Raw genomic sequence first — 7,342 nt, forward strand, 5'->3', positions numbered from 1 at the left:
TGTTGCTTGCTGTTCTGTTAAATTTTGCTATTTTGACTGGGGTGAAATGATATCTCATAGTTGTTTTAATGACAGAAGAATTGATGCCTTTGAGCTATGGTGCTGGAGAAGAGTACTGAACATACCACAAACTGCAAAGAGAACAAACAGTCCTATCCTAGCCAGGGTGGAACCAAGCTGCTCCTTTGAAGGCAAGTATTTTGAAACTCCTTCTCATATACTGGAATGTTTCCAGGAGGGACCAGTCTTTGGAGAGGACTATCATGTTTGGAAGGGTGAAGGGTAGAGGGATGACACAGAAGAGGAAGACCCAGGATAGGATGGATTGACACAATAACTGGGGTCTGGGGGTTAGATGTATCAGAGACAGTGAGACTGGCTCAAGAAAGAGCAGGGTTCAGAGCAGTAGTACATAGGGTCGCTATGAGTCGGAGCCGACTTGAGAGCACATAATGAGTGGAAAAGATTATTTTTATTAATGATAATACTTTAAAGAAAACTCAAAACCTTGATTGCCTTAAGTAGGGATCAACTCATTGCTAACTCTCCAGTGGATTTTTCCAAGTTGGAAATTGCAGAGCAGATGGCGAATTCGAGCCTTTTGGGTTCAGCCCTCTGGGGTGCAGCCGTTGGGATTGCAGCACATTACCCTACAGACTACTCCCCCAGAGCCCCTAAAGGAGAGAAAGGGATGGTATTACAAAGAATGATGTCACAGAGCCTCTGTGAATGCCAAGGGAACTGGTAGGAGTCCCTGAAGGCCTCAGGGAGGAAGTCAGTTTGAGATTAGATCTAAATGAAGAAAGCAATCAGCCATTCCAAGACCTAGAGGAACAAGATCTGGGCAGAAGGAACAGCAAATGCCAAGGTTTCGAGGAGCTTTGGCAAAGAACACTTCTTCTCCTTAAACTCGTTATCAGCATCCTAATTATGACTGGAAGTACCCAGGGGTTATTTATCATCCAAATCACTGTTGTTTCTAGGTGAGTTGAATCCTTACGTCTTACTTGTACCTTAGCTGGCCAGATGCTATTTTAGTAAGGTTGCCAGTCAGTCCTCCAGACAAAGATAAACAGCTCCAAGCGCCGTTGGACATACAGAAGCCCCACCAGCCTCCAGAAACAAGCACACTCTACACAGGAATATGTGGGCTCACACGAATTTTGCTGGTCCAAAGAAGAGGCTCAAATTACACTCCAAACAACTCATGGTTTCTTATTGCTGCTATTTTACCATCATAATTGGCAGGACCATGGTAAAAAAAAAAAGTTAGTTTATCTTGTGTAAATGGCTTAAATATGTGTTTTAGCATTAAAATGATCCAAAACCAACATTTTGCTTGCTTTCAAGTGCCATTCTGACCTGCCTTCAATGGAAACCAGGTTACTTGAAGTCTCCTAAGTGAAATGTCTTCATCTTTTGAGGGACTGTTCCGTTCTCAGCGGTTCCAGTATCATGAGGCTATGAGTCTCCTCAGTTTTTAAATTTTATTTTAAGTAAATTCTGCTTTAATTGTCAAAGTACTTGCTCAGAACTGAGCTAAAGAACATATGCTTCAAGTTTTATTTTTATGGTCTTTTAGCCATGCCATGAATAATGTCCAAAACATCAATATTAAACCAAATTAATTCCATAACCAATCAGGAGGACATTTGGACATGGTATGTGGTCAACCAAATTGTTCTGGTCCAATTCTGCAAGCATAGTAGAGTTCAAAATATCCCTGGAGACAATCAAATGGAATTTTTTTAAATGTAAGAATTATATATATATATATGGCTATTTAAAGCTAGAGATTTTACCACTGGAAAAATTTGTCTCAAGTATGGAGTCTCTATTAAAATACTAAAAAATGTGAATTTGAGTACAAATCCTGATGTATTTGTCATTTCTTTTAATTTTTTTCCCCCAGCTAAACATTCTGTGATTCTTTTTTTTTTTTTTTAGTAGATTTATTGAGGTTTAATTTAGGTAACAAAATCAGTGTAACAAACTTAGGTAACAAAGTTGCTTCAGTAGGTTATGTTCCCCAATAAAGAAAACTGTCAAATAATTTATGTAATGTGAATCTATCATCACAATTCCATTTAATAACATTTTGCTCATCTCTAAAAATTCTTTATTGTGATCAATCTCTGCTCATGTAGAACAAGCTCCATGATTTAATCCTCTCTGTATAAATTTAACTTGTTTAGAAGTTGATATAAATATCACGCAGAGTACACTCTCCTGTGACTGCATTCTTTTTCTTAGCATCATATTTTCGAAGTCAACCCATATTATCATGTATCAGTAGCTAATTTATTATCACTGAACAACATTCTATGATATAACTGTATATTTAGCAGCTAGTGTATTTGTCATTTCTCTTTTTTTTTTAACAGTTTTATTTCTATTTGTCATTTCTTTTTTTCTTTTTACTGTATTATTTTTACATGTACCGTCAAATCAGATCTGACTGGTACAGGAGGCGATTGTGCCTCCTTCTCCAGCAGAGCATCTGGTGGATTTGATCTATTTGTCATTTCTAAGTGATATTTCTACAACTGGAAAGCTGTAAGAAAAAGTAGACACTGTTGGGCTCCCCCTTGACCTTCAGGTCCCTTTTACCATTGCATTCCATCTCCGTTTTTTTTCTTTTAACAGCTGGTTAAAAGGCACCGTGCACCTTCTTTTTTAGCCAGTACGCATTATACTCTTCTGAGACCATCTACTGAGCTACTGGAGCTGCCACTTTACCAAAACCAAAGAATGATCACAAACAAAAAGACTGAACTGAACTCTTTTATCTGAGTTGATTCTAACTCACAGAAATTCTATAGAACAGTGTTAGAACTGCCCTGTGAGATTTCCTAGGTTGTAATCGTTACAGAACATCTTTCTTTGCAGAGTGTAAATGTGAACTGTCAACCTTTCCTGTACCAGTCCAGTGCTTAATCACTGTGCCACCAAGGCTCTTTATTCACTTTGTCCAGAGATCTGGAATTGCCTAGGAGATTACAGGCCCCTAAACTGGCATTTATCCAACACTTGATTGATACTAAACTAAAAAGCTAGCTACCTTTCAAGGAGGAGAGAGTACACATTCTGAGGTATAATTTCTAATACAGAGCATTTCTGCAGAAGCAAGGAGAGATTGGGTCTTCACACAAATGAGTCCCTTCCTAGGTTTCTCTGTCTTCTCTGTTTGCTTTCCCCACTCCTTCTTCCGTTTCTCCTAGTTTTTCCTTAACAAATTTTGATGCATTTGTTCTTGCTGTTTATGATGATGACTGCCTTCGAGTTGAGCACAACTCATAGTGACCCTATGAACAAAAGGCCTGAAGCCCCTCTATAACTATCGACATTTATCAAAGTTGATAGAGTTTCTGGAGACAAGTTGTTTAGGAAGTGGATGCCACTCCTGCTTCCAAACCTGTCATAGAATGTTATTGGTTGAGTTGCATTTGTTAGTTGCCATCATTTTGGCTGGGACTTATGACAACGCACAATTAGTGTACTGCTCTGCCCTGTACTGTTTTCAAGATCCTTGATAGGCTCATGGCAGATGAGCCATTGTGGCTCTTCCTGTGTGTTTCTGTGTCTGCCAGCCTAGGAGACTCATCTTCGAAATGTATGTTGTTGTTGTTGTTGTTATGTGCCGTCGAGTCGCCTGCTACTCATAGCGACCCTATGTACAACAGCCCTAAACTACGCTCTGTCCTGTGCCAATCACACTGTCTCCGACACTCCCATCCCAATTATACCAGTCACTGAATCAATCCACCTCATAGAGGGCCTTCCTCTCCTGCACCGTCCCTCCACCCTCCCAAGCATGATGTCCCTCTCCAAGGACCGGTCTCTCCTCACTACATGTCCAAAGTAAGTTAGACGGAGCCTCAGAATCCTTGCCTCCAAGGAGCCACCCGGTTTAACCCTCTCCAGGACAAATCTATTTGTTTTCCTAGCAGTCCATGGTATTCTCAGTACTCTTCTCCAGCACCACAGCTCAAAAGCATCAGTTCTCCTTCTATCCTCCTTGGTCATTGTCCAACTCTCTGATGCATAACAGGTGATTGTGAAATGTATAGGGGACAATATTCTCCCATAATCCATAGGGTTTTCACTGCCTAATTTTTGGAAGTTTAACACTTTTTCTTACTCTGCATTGTTTACTCTGTATTCTTACTCTGTATTATTTTCTTACTCTGTATTACTATTCTCTGAAATTTGTCCACCACAGGTGACTGTTGGTATTTGAAATGCACATGATTTCGTTTCTTGTATCAGGGCACCATGCAAGCCACTAATGCCCCGCACACTGACAGACAAGTGGTGCTTAATGAATTACTTGTACAGGTCTCAGGGCCTGCTCTGAAGAACCCCTGCTAAGACTTGATGTTAAGTTCCTCTGTTTCAATCCACTTACTTGACAAATTATTGATCCAGTGCTTCAATCAACAAATGTTTGCTGCAAATGTATTATGTATATACTCCCATCTCAATACGTCTTTTAATTTCCTGCCTACTAGTGCAGCCTTCAGTATGGACTAAGGCTCAACGTCAAGAAGACAAAGATTCTCACCACTGGACCAATTGGTAGCATCAGGATAGATGGCGAAGAAATTGAGATTGTTCACAGCTTCAGTTTGCTCAGCTCCACGGTCAACACTCTTGGCACCAGCATCCAGGAAATAAAAAAAAAACGTATTGCGACAGGAAAGTCTGCTGTTAATGACCTCTCTAAAGTACTCAAGAGCAAAGGTGTCTCTCTGGAGATTAAGGTGTGTCCGATACAGGACATGGTCTTTGCAATCACTTGTTATGCATCAGAGATTTGGACAATGACTAGGGTGGACAGAAGGAGAATTGATGCCTTTGAGCTGTGGTGCTGGAGAAGAGTACTGAATGGACCATGGACTGCCAAGAAAACAAACAGATTCATCTTGGAGAGGGTTAAACCAAGCTACTCCTTGGAGGCAAGGATTCTGGGGCTTCGTCTGACATACTTTGGGCATGTTGTGAGGAGGGACAGGTCCTTGGAGAGGGACATCATGCTTGGGAGGGTGGAGGGATGGCGCAAGAGGAGAAGACCCTCTATGAGATGGATTGATTCAGTGACTGGGGTAATTGGGATGGGTGTGTCAGAGGCAGTGCGATTGTCACAGGATAGAGCAGGGTTTAGGGCTTTTGTACATAGGGTCTCTATGAGTCGCAAATGACTCGACAGCACATAACGACAAGAACTGGTGCCAAGAATGTTGACTGTGGAGCCAAGCAAACTAAAGCTGTGATCAGGATAGATGGTGAAGAGATTGAGATTATTCACAGCTTTAGTTTGCCAGGCGCCACAGTAGCCAGGAAATTAAAAGATGTATTGTGATGGGAATGTCTGCTGGTAGGGACCTTTCCAAAGTTCTGAAGAGCAATGGTGTCTCTCTGGAGATGAAGGTGTCTCACCTTCTCCAGGATGAATCTGATGTGCAGTCCATGAAAAAAAAATTATATATGGACCCTACTCCGAGAGCATTCACTAAGAAACCTTTAAACACTACTAATTTTACTGTTTTCCTCCTCTTTTTTTGCTTATCTCTAACGTTTGCAAATATAATTTATTTGAAAGAAGTAATCATATTTGTCCCTAAATCTTTGTGTGGAAATTGGCCATAAAGGCAGCTGTATTACTTCTCAGCTAAATAATCCACCTATATATCTGCCCAATAAATGTTTTCTCAGCATTGGTCATGAATTTGGTTTATTTTCTTATTTAGTAAAATACTTTTTTTTTCTTTTGTGCTTAACTCTTGGCTATTCAGCCTTTGAATTTCCATTATGGGATTGGGTAAAAAGAGATGATCTAGAGGGTTTTGTTTTTTTTGTTTTTTCTAGAGCTCATTAATTAAAAACAAGACAAAAACCACTTTTGCAATCTAGATGTTATCTGTGTTTGGTAAAGATGTCAAGATCCCAATACATGGGCTTGTGAATGTTATTTTACAGTGGGGGAAAAAAGAGGAATTAAGGTTGGAGGTAGAATGAAAGTTATTAATCAGTTGACCTTAAAATAGGGAGATTGACCCAGATTATCCAACTGAACATAGTGTAATGACAGAGGTCCCTTCTGGTTATTACGGGTGTCTTGTTGATACTTCCTCACCATTTGCCTATACTCTATATTTCAAGCACTAACACTGTCTCCTGGCCTGGTACAACAGTAATACCAACAAAAGTGAATATTCCCAAGGTCACAAGTATTCCTTACAACCTACAATTTGAAATGTCCAGTTTCCTTTTATGCTTTGACTTACATTTCTATATTTTCTTATTTTTGAAACTTTAAAGATATGGTGAACCATGATTATAGCAGTAAAAAAATTAAATAGAGATGAGTTTATGACAACTGGAGGAAATTTTCCAACTGTTCTGGACAAGACACATGAAGATCCAAGGTGAAGAGTGATGGTAAGTAGCACCGAGGCCCCAAATAAGTTCATATGCACTTGCTCATTTATGATTCATTCATTTATTCATTCAGTTTAATATTAACAAATATTTACCGAGTGTTGACCACTTGACAGGAACTATTCTAGGAGATTGGGTCCTTTGCTCTTTTAGAACTCATATTCTACACAGGCAGATAAGTAATAAACTGGCTGGTTTATCAACACTGAGGGTGGAAAGTGCAAGAAACAAAGAGGAGCATATGTGCAAAATGGAACAGGAATGATACAATTTAAACAGGATGGAAAGGAGAACTTCACTTTAAAAATGTGGCATTGGAAAAAACGAAGATATGGAAAAGCTGAAGGAACTAGTCACTTCAGACAGAGGGAGCAACAGGTTCAATGACCATGAGGGATTTAAAAAAACAAACAAACAAACAAAAACCAAACTTGTACGCAAACCAATATAAAATAAAACAAACAAACAAGCCTGGAGAGATTAGAAACTAGTGAGGTCAGTACAACTAGCAGAGGAGCCAGAAGAAAGACTTAGGAGATGGGATCAGAATGGCAACTGAGGAGAAGACTGACTAACTCTGAATGAATGAAACAGGAGTGATTGCCAGGTTTTAAGACCAGGAGTGACTTGATCTTGCAATCTTCTAAATGAATTATCTTCATGTTGAGAATCAACTGTTTAAGAGCCATGGAGGAGAATGACTTCTGAGGAACTCATCATCTTCATGAGAGATGATAAGAGTTTCAGACCGGAGTAGTAAGACATGTCTAGAATCTGATTATATTCTGATACAGAAGCAATATGATTTCCTGTTAGACCTGTGTACCATGTGGAAAATAAATAAAAGATAACTCCAAGATTCTGAGCCTCAGAACAGGAAGGATGTTATTTTTAGTTGTTC

Source organism: Elephantulus edwardii, unplaced genomic scaffold (genome assembly GCF_000299155.1).
Source record: "Elephantulus edwardii isolate Elephantulus edwardi_28Jun2011 unplaced genomic scaffold, EleEdw1.0 scaffold00150, whole genome shotgun sequence".
In the NCBI taxonomy this organism is placed as follows: Eukaryota; Metazoa; Chordata; class Mammalia; order Macroscelidea; family Macroscelididae; genus Elephantulus; species Elephantulus edwardii.